This window comes from Puntigrus tetrazona, chromosome 2 (genome assembly GCF_018831695.1).
Source record: "Puntigrus tetrazona isolate hp1 chromosome 2, ASM1883169v1, whole genome shotgun sequence".
Classification (NCBI taxonomy): domain Eukaryota; kingdom Metazoa; phylum Chordata; class Actinopteri; order Cypriniformes; family Cyprinidae; genus Puntigrus; species Puntigrus tetrazona.
The window spans coordinates 16,626,679-16,639,808 of NC_056700.1; the positions used below are offsets into that span (position 1 = coordinate 16,626,679).

General features: G+C 36.4%; 1 protein-coding gene across 1 annotated transcript in view; it reads left to right on the forward strand.

Moving 5' to 3' along the window:
- The window catches only part of lamc1 (laminin, gamma 1), a 44,485-nt gene that overhangs the window by 834 nt on the left and 30,521 nt on the right, over positions 1 to 13,130 (forward strand). The window lies entirely within an intron of this gene.

Consider the following 13,130-nt stretch of genomic DNA (forward strand, 5'->3'; position numbering starts at 1 on the left):
GGGTTACTCCAAGTCGATTTAGCACTTTTTAAAATTAGCATTTCAGTTTCTTTAGCAGATAGATAGATAGATAGATAGATAGATAGATAGATAGAAGTAGTCACCAATATGAATTCGTTGCATACTATAACTTATTTGCTACTTGTCACTAACAATACTATCATATTTCACTGTTACTGGTAACGCACTGAAATCTATAGAGATCTGCTATTCAGATATCCTGACTTATTCTCATATAACTTCACTTTCAAGTATTAACCCATAGATGTTCACACCAACTCCACCATTACTAGTTACTATTCATTGAAGTCATACTAGTTACTATTTGGGTAGTTGAGTCTAATCTATTTGTTAGACTGTGTTATCTTATTAGAAATTAGTAATATTATTAAGTAGCCTATAAAGTATGAGCATAACAAGTAAAAAAACAGGGTAATATTTTACAATTATATCTTATTAGGTAGCGTAAACAGTACTTCTACAGAATTAAATGTTAATTGCAAAATGTACTATGTACTAACTTTTTTTATAAAATCAAGGTGTAATAAATTCTGTAACAAATACACTGCATATTACTATATTATTTAATGCATTATATTTAATGCACAAATGTGGCTTATTGTAAACTGTTAGCATAGCCAGCTGTAGTAAGACAATAAATGCAATGCATTGTCTCTCAAATAAATAATAGTACCCACTAAATAAGTACTAATAAGTTACTTTGAAGATCACGTTATCTGTCCCCTTTTTCACTTTGCTCCGATCTAAAGCATCTGGAAATTCTGTTGTACTGCATTACAGTGAGTCATAGCTCAGTCGTCTTTCATATTTTATAGCTTTAGGCAATAATAAAGCTGCATGTTTCTAATCGTCATTGTTCGACTTCAGTTGTATTGAACTGTTATCATACACCTAGATGTCATTTAGCAAGAATCGTAACCTATTAAATACAGCTCAAACATTACTGTTCCTTAGTTCTGGGGGCCGTCGTGGAGAAACCTTACCTAAGAAGAGCGTGCAAGATACATACTCTGGTGTTCTGAACCACGGTTTTAAACAGAAACACAGACCCTTTGTTAGATCTGGCATTGAGTGACCTCTCTATTGGGCAGTGGAGTCGTGCGCTCTACGCAAATCACTGAATTTCATCCAGCATAAGCAGAACGATTGGGTTGCAGGAGGAGGTTCTTCTGCCTGTGGGAAAAAAAGCAGCAACGTAAGCAATTAGCAGAGTCCCAGCAAGCCATGACCTCTGTAACTTTTCGTTCCCAATTAAATGCAGCTATATCAGTAGGCATATACCCAAATGCAAGTAATAAGCATGTCTAATGAGCTGTAATCAGGGGCGTCGGTAAGACATTTGCATTTACATAAAGGGAGAGGAAGTGATTTGGCTTTTAATGTTCCTATCATACACATGGCTAATTAGCAGCCATTTGTTAGCATGTGGACTACAACGGGCCTTTTCAGTCAGACACCTTTTCTTGTAATTCACTTTAGCAGCTGTTGTTGATTGAGGCATTTTGCATTTGAATCTTGCCATTAAAAAGTGCGACACTGATAGCCATGTAATATTTGATGCTTTTCGTCTTGATTATGCACCTTTAATTAGATTTAAGAATTTGTTGAGCCACTTTTTTTTCATTTATGATAAACATGCTTCCATCGTAGTGTTTATATGTATTTATGAATGTAATTTTTTGTCTTAACGTTTAACAGCTGAAGAACTTGTCTGTTTTGCAAAAGGTTCTTTGTGGTAAAAGAAGGAACTTTAGATTCTTAAACTATGAAAGAGATGGTTCTTTAAAGAACATTTGACCGAACGTTTCTTTGTTAAACCAAAAACGCTGCGAAGAACCTTTTAAGCACCTTTATTTTTAAGTGTATATCATATTTATATGCATTTTTCCCAAACTGTATTTTTTTTAGTACTTAAAAATCAACTTATGGGTTGAATCTCTTTTTATGCGTCTTACTGAGAAATGAAGCCAAAATCACTGTGAAGATTCACAATTGTTTATATAATTTAGTTTTTTCTTCCATTTTTTTTTCCCAAAGTCACTCCGTAGGTGGGAACCCACAAGTAGTCTGGGTCCCAGCCATAAGCTTTTATTTTATGTTCTCAGCCTTTGATGGCTTTCATGTTGATTCTGCCTTGGTTGGGATGGTCGAGGCGGAAGCAGGCATGTCTTAACTCGACGCTGCTGAGTCCTGGGAGTGCGTGGAGATTTGGCCTGGCCTAATAGATTCAGGGGGGCGAGAAGAGATGAGGAGGGTAGATTTACTATTGAGCATTTCTGTATGTCCCATACCTGTTCTTTATTAACCAGTTCTGGCTGGCCTGTCACGCTTCAAGAATGTCGTGAGACAGAAATGTGAATCATCATCCAGACACCGGCTAATAAAGACTTGCAGACATATGCATCTGAACTTGTACAGGCAAATAGATATAATATGGTGGTTTAAAAAATGGTCAGGTTAATGGAAAGTTGTTGATGCTACCTGTTTTAAATTGGTCTACTTGTCAGACACAGCCCAGAGGGACCGCAGACGTAAATTTAGCTATTCTGTGTAATACCCAGGTATAAGTGCCAATTTATATTTTTATAGTTAGGAGGTTGTTTTTCCAGAATTGATGCACTGATGTTATACTTGGGACCTAAACATGGACCTTTTTTAGTCACCCATAGAATATTTACTTGTACACCCTTGTCAAGTATATATAATGTTTTACTGCCTTTTGTAATAAAAAGTATTTATATATATTTTTTTACTTTGTTTTATGAATTAAGTTTCTAAATGCATTATATTAATCGCACTGTGAACAATTCATACTTGCATATGCAACATCATCATTTTTTTATTTTTTATTTTTGTAGACTTCAACTTCTCTCTGGTGGCACATGCCAGATTTTACAATTGTCTTGAATATAATCAACTGTGAGTTCACTATCAGATCTTCTTGCTTTCAACCAGTAACCAACAGATAAAACCAAGTTCCAGTCTTCTTTATTTTTTTTTACCCTGCATAATAAAACATATTTATGACATTTTAATAGTTTTTCATCAGCTGATGAATCCACTGCCGTTCCCTCACAAAGGTCTAATTTGTTACCTTTCAATAATCATTCCTTGATTGTTTCGAACTCTCCTTAGCAAGGGAGATGATTTGTGACCCCAGCATTCACTTACAGAGTGAATCTAATTGACACAGCTTCAAACTGTTTTTTTGGGGGGGGATTTTTATGATTGACTCAGTAAAATGCACAGTAAATGCAGTAGATATTTAAGAGATATCTTCCTTTAAATGTGACTGTTGGCATTGCATTCGTTTTTATAGCTGTGAAATGTTTTTGGTGTATACTTTTTCGCAGCATTGATAGCAGGACACAGGAAAAAAGCTCTTGATTCTACTAGTCCATTACTTCCAACTTCTTGAATTGGCAAAGTGCATTTGAGATAAAGTTTTTCTCCAGAACACTCTAGGGAGCATTTGTGGAGGGTGAGAATTTCCTTTCATCTGATAAACTGCTCTGGTGAGTGATTCATTAACTTGAGCTTGTGAATGGCCCTTATCGTGCCCTATTTCCTCCCTCTCTAACAGAAAGAAGAAATCTGCAGTGTTTACTGCAAACTGTCCATCCGTGACTTGCCTACTGCATCATATTGTTTTCGTTTGCCCGTGTCATCTTCAATTTCAAACTATTAAAATGAAAGAGCTAATTTTTCTCCTGTTTTGAGTTTGTAACGCCAATGAAATCATATGCTGTCCTTGTGCATTTATCGGGAGCTCTCCTTGTTTTCCCTTCTGTTTTCATGGAAAAGGACTGGTCGAACATCTGCCTCCTAATTGTTTAAATCTGGGAAAATGCTGCCGCACACTATTCAGAATACAATGTGGCCTTTTTAGCGTCGTCTTTCTTTATGATTTGTGCAGACGGTTATTTATATGTCAGGAAGAAGCTTGTTTTACTTGGCGCTAATGGACATTTACAGTATGTTAAGAAGTTTGACCTTGGTTTACTTGACAAGGGCCAGATTCCTGAGAGAAGAAGTTGCTTTCAGTTGTTGTTTTCATCCTCTCTTTGTCTCTTTCCTGTCTCAGCCTCTCTCCCTTGGTTTCTCATAAGAGAGAACGTTGAGTGGTCGCAGTGTGGGAAACTGAAAAGCTGAATGTTTCCTGGGCTCTGGGGTCTTCGTCTCTCATCCCTCAGAGGCGCTTTTTCCCCCCCCTAAACTCCATCAAAGAACTTGTCATTCCTGAAGGGGGACCAGATGGTCCAAATTATACCAATCTGACTGTAGGGGGTTGGAAAGAAGAGCTTGCTATCTGGTTCGAACCTATTGTTATTCTCTGGAAGGTATGATCTCAGTGTGGGAAACTTGTGTTTATGAAAGCTTTGTAGTCGGGCTGTTCGTGCATCTTGCCCGATTTTGTTTTACTCCAGTTGTCATCGGCCCGTAGCTGCTTTTCTCCTTTGAGATGAAAATTGGCAGCATAGATCGAATTTGTTTAGAATTGCATCACTATAGCAAACATAATCCAAGCTAATTTGTTGTTTCCACACTTTTGCAATGCCACCACTCTCGGAAAGCAATGACTTGGACTATCCGGTGGCTCTAATTGTACAGCCAGGGGCAAGATTTGAGCTTCGGACCACCCAGGGTGGACAAAGTGCAGAATCTTTCTCATTTCCTGGTGATAAAGCCATTGTGAGCCGCTAGTCCTTTCCAGATTGTGCAAACGTGTAATGAAAGAGCCCACACTGGGTCTGTGGTGCCAGCAATAGGAGCCATCAGACAGGGAGCTGTGGTTATGGTGTCATTTAAGAGAGCGTTGTCCTTTGGGCCCGTTTGACTGTGAAATAGTGGAATGAGTCCTTGGGGGCCACTGTTTGCAGCTCTTGCCATCACTGATTAGTGCTTGTAACAAATGACTGGACCCCGTTAAAAGTTAAGCTCTAGAGATTTAACGCTAGTTTGGCATAAATAAGCCTGTCTGTGTGATGATTTTCGACATGCCACTGTGCTGCTCTTCTTTCCGATTTGGGTGCTTGAGAAATATTTAAGGGTTATTCTTATTTCTACTTATGTGTTTGTGTGTATGTAGTTTTTTTTTTTTAGTTTTTTATAGAGAATTTTCCAAAGATCCTATTGGAGAATATTTTTCTGAAAATGATAGAAATTGTGAGTCATACATTTCCATTGGTGCTGAAAATTAAGTTAAAATAAATTATGAAATTACATTTTAAAATGTGTTGATGCAATTAATTGGCATGCTTTTTACTATTTTGGTGTGCAGTGGAATATATGCATTGTAACTGGAAAATGTAGTGGCTGAACTTAAAATTCTGTGCTAATTTGTCTTTTTTTATTATTATTATTTAAACTGTAAAGTAAATTTAGGTATCACATCATTATACAGTTTAAATGATATGAAAAACGTATATTAATTTGACATTTAACAAGTGTTATTAAACTCCTATCTTTTTAAAAATTACTGCTAGAGGATGCTAGAGGATGGCAAAATTAGTGTAAATGTAAAACCAATGAAAGTGATCATGAACAATATCAAACAGCACCAAAAAATGACCAATAAATCTGTAACATCAGTCAATAAACAATATATTTTGCATACTAAGTGTACACTTTCCCATACAGAGCTGAATGACTTCGTAATTACAGTATTGTTGATTTGATGTGTGCATTCAAGGAGAAATTGAAATTTTCCACAGCTGGCCTCCCTGAACTTTGTTCTTACCTTTTCACACACACACACACACACACACACACACACACACACAGTCACTCACTCTGAATGTACATTATTTGTCCTTGGTCTTTCAATACCTTAAGGCTTAGTGCTCTCAGTGCTCTCAGCTCCACCTGTGAGCAGCATTCAGCTTTGGATTTGGCTCTGTTTGGCTCTTCTCAAATGCCTGTGATTGGGCATGTAGGCAGGTAAAGATCGAATTAAAGGCTTCACTGGTGACGACATGCATTAACCTCCAATTTTATGATGGCATATGTTGACAGAACACTTTGTTTTCTTTCTGTCAGCGCTAAATTTACAAAATCAATCATACATTGTTATTCCTCATTGTTTTGCTCCTTCATTTAAATTGGAGTCTAGACTTGTAATGGAAAGTAGTTCATTCTGTGGATGTGATTGCTCAAACTTGTGCTAATGCATGAGTGGAATAAGACTGGAATAAGCGTGGTAGTTATTCCAAATGTGTCATTAGCACGAAAAGACTCCCATAAAGCTGTCCAGCTAATGGCCTTTAAGACGTTGTCAGCATCGCAACCTGTTGCAGAGCAAAATAATATCAGTGCTCTGATATGACCTGATATGTGAGATATAGGTCAACCAGTTCATCTGGCACTTAGCCTGACAGGTCTGGTAATTGAGCCTATCTTTATGCATTTTGTTTTTGAATTAGGTTTTAAAATAAGCCATATCATTCTGCCATCAGGTGGAATTTTGCACATCACTGTATTTTAAATTTATTTATAAGTCACAAGTCTTTAAAACATGTTTAGACGGTTTTCAACTTTTCCACAAAATGTCATAAAGCAGCTTTTTTTTTTTTTTTGGTTTACCGACACCTCAACGTAAAACATGCTTTTAAAAACATATCCGATGTCGGGCCCTTCGCTCTGTTATTTTCCAACAAAGAGTTCTTCAGAAGCTTCAAAGCGTTGCATCCAAGTACTGAAGTGTGAATCCGATCTCTCGGCTTTCTTGCAGATTGTCAGTTGCCAAATACAGCTGTTTTCACACATAAACAGAGCTTCACAAGCCAGATGGGAACAGGAGTGTTGTCCCAACACAATGGGAAAAACTCTGTGTATTTATTGTTCCTCCTCATTTCTTCCAGCACATCGTGCTCTCTCAGAGCGGATGGTTAAAAGAGCTGGCAGTGATGGCTACACAGCTGGTTCATACTTTTATGAAAATACCCTCCCTCGGGCATCGGTGATAGCACATGCTTTTACAGTGAAGCATGATTTGAAAGTAGAGAGAAATATGAGGTTTACAATCAAACAGTGAACATCGCTTCCTGGGTTTAGAGACAAACCTTTTCCATTGCATGCTACAATAATGCATAATATAATGTTCAGGAAAAGTTTTTTACATTTTTAATGATAATCTGTGGTATTGCCTAATGTATAATATCTACTTGGGCATGTTGATACAGTAGTCTATATCTTTCATACTTTAGAAGTGCCTGATTAATGCAAAGTTAATTCCCAAGCCATTCTTCTGTACCTTAGTGAATGCATTCATACAGAGCTGATGTTAAAATTGGTTAAAGGTTCAATGCAATATTAATACGGTAGGAAATTCACTGCGTTTTCACACATATCATAAATGAAGGAAAGCCATGTCATATCAAGGAAATATCATGTTCTTTAAACAACATTGTAATGCTTTTTTTCCCTTGTGACTGGGCAAACAGTTGTTTTAGTCCATCCAACCTTGGATCCTATGGTTTCCTGTGTTATGTTTTTCTGAGGTGCCTGGAAAATAAACTCAACCCTTTCTGACAGAATATTAAACAAATGATCTTCTGACAGATTATTCAGTACGAGAAAAAGAATCACTTCTCAAACCGTGACCGTTTGTTTTACTTTAAATATTTGTTTGGGTTCTGTACATGCACAGACTTTTCATTTATTTATTTTTTTTATGGTGAGATACCAGTTTTATGTGGCTTACGCACTTTTTTCTCCTTCGAAGTAGACCGGATTTCATGACCCTACAGTTCATTGCATGAGTCAGGTTTCAGATTTTAGACAGTTCCTTCACACATTCCTTTTAGATTATTTGTCACGCCAACCTTGCATGAAACTCATTCATCAAAACATCTTTTTGTTTAGCAACACTTATCTGTCAAAGTAAGTTTTATGCATCCAGGAATAGGTTATGACAGAAAACAAGTCACATTATAGAGTCAGACAGGTGGAGGCCTGGCGTCTCTCCTGTTTAAGGAAAGGCCTCTGATTCCAGCACATGAATCAGTAATATGTCACATCACATTCAACTTTATTCACCTTTTATTTACACAGCTGTAAATGTTAGAGCTGCCTTCTTAAAGGTGACCTCATTGGAGAAGCATATTGGATTAAAATGCAACGCATTTTTAAACGATTTCTGACCTTGTTTTTTTAAAGCAGGTCTTATAAAGATATCTCACACACACACACACACACACACACACTCAGTTGACCAAAGGTCAGTATGGTTTCCGGCACCCAGAAAAACGTTGAGCCACGATTGTAATCAGAGTCTCAGCAGTCACTTCCTTTTGTCTCCCCTGTCCAAACACGATCTCCTCCTGAGGAATAACAAAGCAAATTCTGCTCTCTGTTGTGACATTCCTCCTGCCTTTGTGTTGGGTAATTAGCCAGAATGCTAGTTACAGGGCTGATGTGGTAATAATCGCTACAAACCCTAGAGAGACGTATAGACTATTATATATTTACATTATCTTTTGAAAGCGACATCCTGCATTACTCTGTTCGTTCTGTAATCCATCTGCTTCATTTTCATTTGTGATTTTATTTTTAAATTTTAAAGACCTAAACTCAACTTACTTAATTAGTTTCATTGAAGAATTTCAAATATATATAGACACACACACACACACACAAAATACTTTATTTTGGCTGCGATAAATCTTTTGGCAAATATCTGCTCTCTTGTTTACATGCATAATAAGATTTAGAGCTGATTTATGCGTATTATGTGCATGTACACACTCAGTCCAGTTCCTCTATCTGGAAATGTTTATTATGTAAAATCGCTGAATCTTGATAGCCGATATACATCACTGTGATCTTTCTTTTGTCCATGAGTTTGTGAATATCAAAGATTATTTTTATCGTAAAACAACTACCAAACTCTCTCTTTTTTGCACATAGTTTCTTCCACAGTCATAACACCACACAGACCTGTCCTCTGCGTATTTGAGGGCAGTAAGGACGAAGGGAGCTTATTAAAGTAAAAAGGTATAGCCGCTTAAGGAATGTCTTGAATGGCTTGCTCTCTGCTTAAGCCTCTTGAATGAAGCACCGTCCCACCGGAGAAGCCTCAGCCGTGTGTGCGTGTGAGTGGATGTCAGGGTCCTATCTTTAGATCTGAGGCATGGGCCAGTGCTCCCTCTCTATCTCTAGCCCACCCTCTTCAAGTTCTACTTCACAAAACCTCTTTGTCTTCTTTTCTTTACATGGGGGAAGGGTTATCCAGTAACTGGATTAGTCTTTTTGTTTGGTTATTCCTACTTGTCTGTTCATACACCCCCCACCTTTCAGTCTGCTTGTTTTTTCTCTCTTACTTCCCTCCATCCCCTCTTTCTTCTCTTCCTGGCTTTCTTTTTGAAACGGAATATTCTTAATTAGAATTTACTCTCAACTCCATTGCCCCGTCTTAGAGAAGTCTTCATCTGGATGAGATGTTAAACACCAAATTTACACTCTAAAAGCTTAACCGTGGCCTGTGTTTGTAGTCCATTCATCACTGTTTACTTTGAAGTTGAAACTTAACATTCCTGGCGTTGGGAGTAAATTGAAGGGCCGGGAGCGGCTTGAAAGGGGGGCAGGTGGCAAAGTGCTCCGTTTCGGCAAATTAGAGCACCGTTTCTTCAGCATCAATGGATGTCACCAGGACGTTGTGTCCATCTTTTGCCGTTGTCCCCGAGGGAGGGGTGGCGCGAGAAGCTCCAAAGTTTTTGAGTTGGAGATGTCGCCGCAAGCAGGATTATAAACTGATACCCTCTTAGTGCTAAATATGACTGGCGACTGACTCCACTTTAACTCTGCTTTCAGTGGCTGCTTATTTTATATAATATACGATCAAATGATCATATTTTAAGAACGCTAATCTGACTTCAAATCTGACTAATTCAAATCAAAGAGCAAAACTGTCTTCTAAAGTAAGCATCACAACAATTCGTTTTTTTTTTTTTGGAAAGATTTGTGAATTTGTCAAATACAATTTATATAAATAAAGAGGCATACATCTCATATTTTGCATTATTTTACATATATTCATATAAATAATGTCATATATAAATACATTTAGTATAAAAACGTAAACATTTTCTTAAATTTATATATGTATGTGTGTGTGTGTGTTTATATGTACATAATAAATATACACAGTACACACAATTTTATTTTTATTTTGGATGCGATTAATCACAATGAATTGTTTGATGGCACTAATAATTTACATATAAAATTTAACATAAAAAAAACATAAAACAGATTTTTCTTAATTTTTAAAGATTAAGATTAAAAATAGACAATTTGACTGCCATTGACAAAAATCTTTGGCTGGAAAACCTTCCTAATTCTCTGATTATTGGCAAGAAAGTTCATTTTAGACCCTTGGTACTGAAGGTTTGATTAAATTTGCTTTCTTAATAACGTCATGTTTTATGCATGTTTTTACTGGCGTTTGTGAACTTTTACTGATGCTTTATCTCTTGTGCATTATTAATCCTTTCTGTTGTGAAATTAACTAGTTCCAGTTGTGCATTACCTACAGTTAGGGATGTGTCCACTCAGGAATGTCACTGACCGTAACGTGACCCGTGGGATTTCATTTAGTCATTGCCTTTGGATCTGATAGATGGTCTACATGCTGAAACACGCCACACTACAGGATGCAGTGCCCTCAGGACACTCTTAACTTGTACCCCTACGCCTATACTCCCTGTCTCACTGGCCCGTCATTGACTCCTGACCCCTTTTAATTTTAAATCACCCTCCTTTTTTCACCAGAGGATCACAGAGCAGTGTTGGCAATGTGCGGAATGGATTTAATTGCTTTTGCAGAAAAGCCCTAGTTGTTTGTAATTGGAAAAAAGAGGGAATTAATCCAAAGCCAGGTTTTCCATATGTTCCCATAGTTCATTTTGACACTGTTGATATCAGTGATCACTCGTCATGTGGAAATGAAGTTCAGCTCTCTGTAGTCCTCCTTTCTCATAATTACATGGATGGGTTCAAGACGGATTTAAAGGCTTTGTACAACATGCCGCCTTGACCTCAGAAAATGCTGAGTTTCTGCAGAAACAAATACTTAAACACTCCGTATTTAAACACCTGTGTATTGCTATAGCTGAAATCACATATTTTTGTCATGTTATAAATGACATTGTTAAACTGGCAAATAATTTGCTTTAGGTACTTTGGTAATAATATATATATAACATTTATCTGCCAATATTTGGCCATTTGATTAATATTGTAATACATAATCTGTAAAACCTTTTTCTAAAAATGTTTTATTTCCTGGTTGGTAATTAATACATTTGTAATTTTAATAGCCATTTATGCTTTATTATCCATTAATTAGGTTCATATTTTTGTACTGTATATGCATATGGATTTTTTAAATATTTCCATGTATTTTCATGAATATATTTTATATTATAAATAAATAGTTTAAATGGAATTTTTTTTGGAATGTAAATCTTTTGTCACCAGTATAAATGCGTTTTGGGTGATTTTTTTTTTTTGATCAATTATGCATCCTTGCTGAGTAAGTGTTAATCCCCAATTTTTGAACGGTACTGTATGTTTTTCTTAGAAAGTCAGAAATGGTGCTTTATTGACATATTTTGGTGTGAGAAGCAGTTGTTCCTATCAGCTTGTTTTCAGATAAGCGTAGACGAGGCACCAGTGGTGTTAAGGATCTTGTAACTGTCAGATGATAGCGTTAGAGGTTAGTAATTAACATTCAGGGTCTGCTGAAGCTCCCCTTTTCTGTCTGCCCATGTGATTACACTATTCAGTCTGGGAGGCTTTTTTCCTCGTTGTCCATTGAAAATATGCAGAGTAAGAACAATATATTACAGTGTTGACTGCTTCCCCAGATGTCACCAAATAATATCTTGGTATCTTTCAGCTGCTAGCTAAACAGGAAGTCTCTTGCAGAGGGATGTCATTTGCAATTCAAGACATTGAAAAGAATGCGTCTTCTGGAGCTGACTGTAAAAACTGTTGTTCATGTTGTGGAACAATCATGCTTTGAGAAAGTGGAATCAGTCGTGTCGTTATTTCTCTGCCTTTTAGCCATTCTCTATCCTGAGAGTCTGGATACTTTCCCTTTGCTTTCCCGCAGCCTTGTTTTAGCTGTAGCAGCTGTCTTGTGGCCGTCTACCTTCAGTTAGTTTTCAGGGCCAAATTTAGTCCCGGCAGACTGAACTAACCTGACTTACTTCCATTCTTTTTTTGTCCTCAGAGTTTGCAAGTATAGCATGGGGTTGACGTTCTGCCTGGCACCAAACGGCATTTTCAAGTTTGTGCTCATTAGCATGCCTAGCATACTCTCCTGAGCCTTCACACAGCCAAAGACAGTATGAGGAGGAGGAAGAGAGTGAGCACTCATAGAAAAATGAATGGGAGAAAACACAACACACAATATATATAAAATTCTATAATTCAGTTCTCAATTCTCACAGTAACTGTGTCTATTGCCTCAAACTCCTAAATTGCTACTAATTAATAGTTAAGGTAGTTGTTGAGATATTGAGAATTGGCCCCTGAGCTATAATGTTTCCATAATTTGTTATATTGATTATGAATTCATTAAATTGACGTATTTATTTATTTGATCATTTTAGATATTTATACTTTTTACAATATTTATGAATTTATTATATACAATTAATAATCATTGTTTTTATTTTTTTTATTTTATATATATATATATATATATATATATATATATATATATATATATATATATATATATATATATATATATATATACATACATACATACATACATACATACACATACAGTCATTCCAACACACAAGCTGAACTTTTTTTTTTTTTTTTTTTTTTTTTTTTTTTTGATATTTTAATCTAAATTTTCTCATTCAGTTTCCTCTGAGTTTGTGCATGAATGAGCCAAAGCCATACCCTTCTGTCACAGGAAACAATGTAGTCAAAAGCCAATTGTGCATTGTACAGTTCTGGTCACCATACTACAATCAAAAACGTTTGTGGTGGTATAAATATGCCATCTTAAATATTTCAATGTAATGCGAAGTAATGAGCCTTTACCATGACTTTGCTATAGCTTTGTGAATATTGAAAAAACAAAAGAG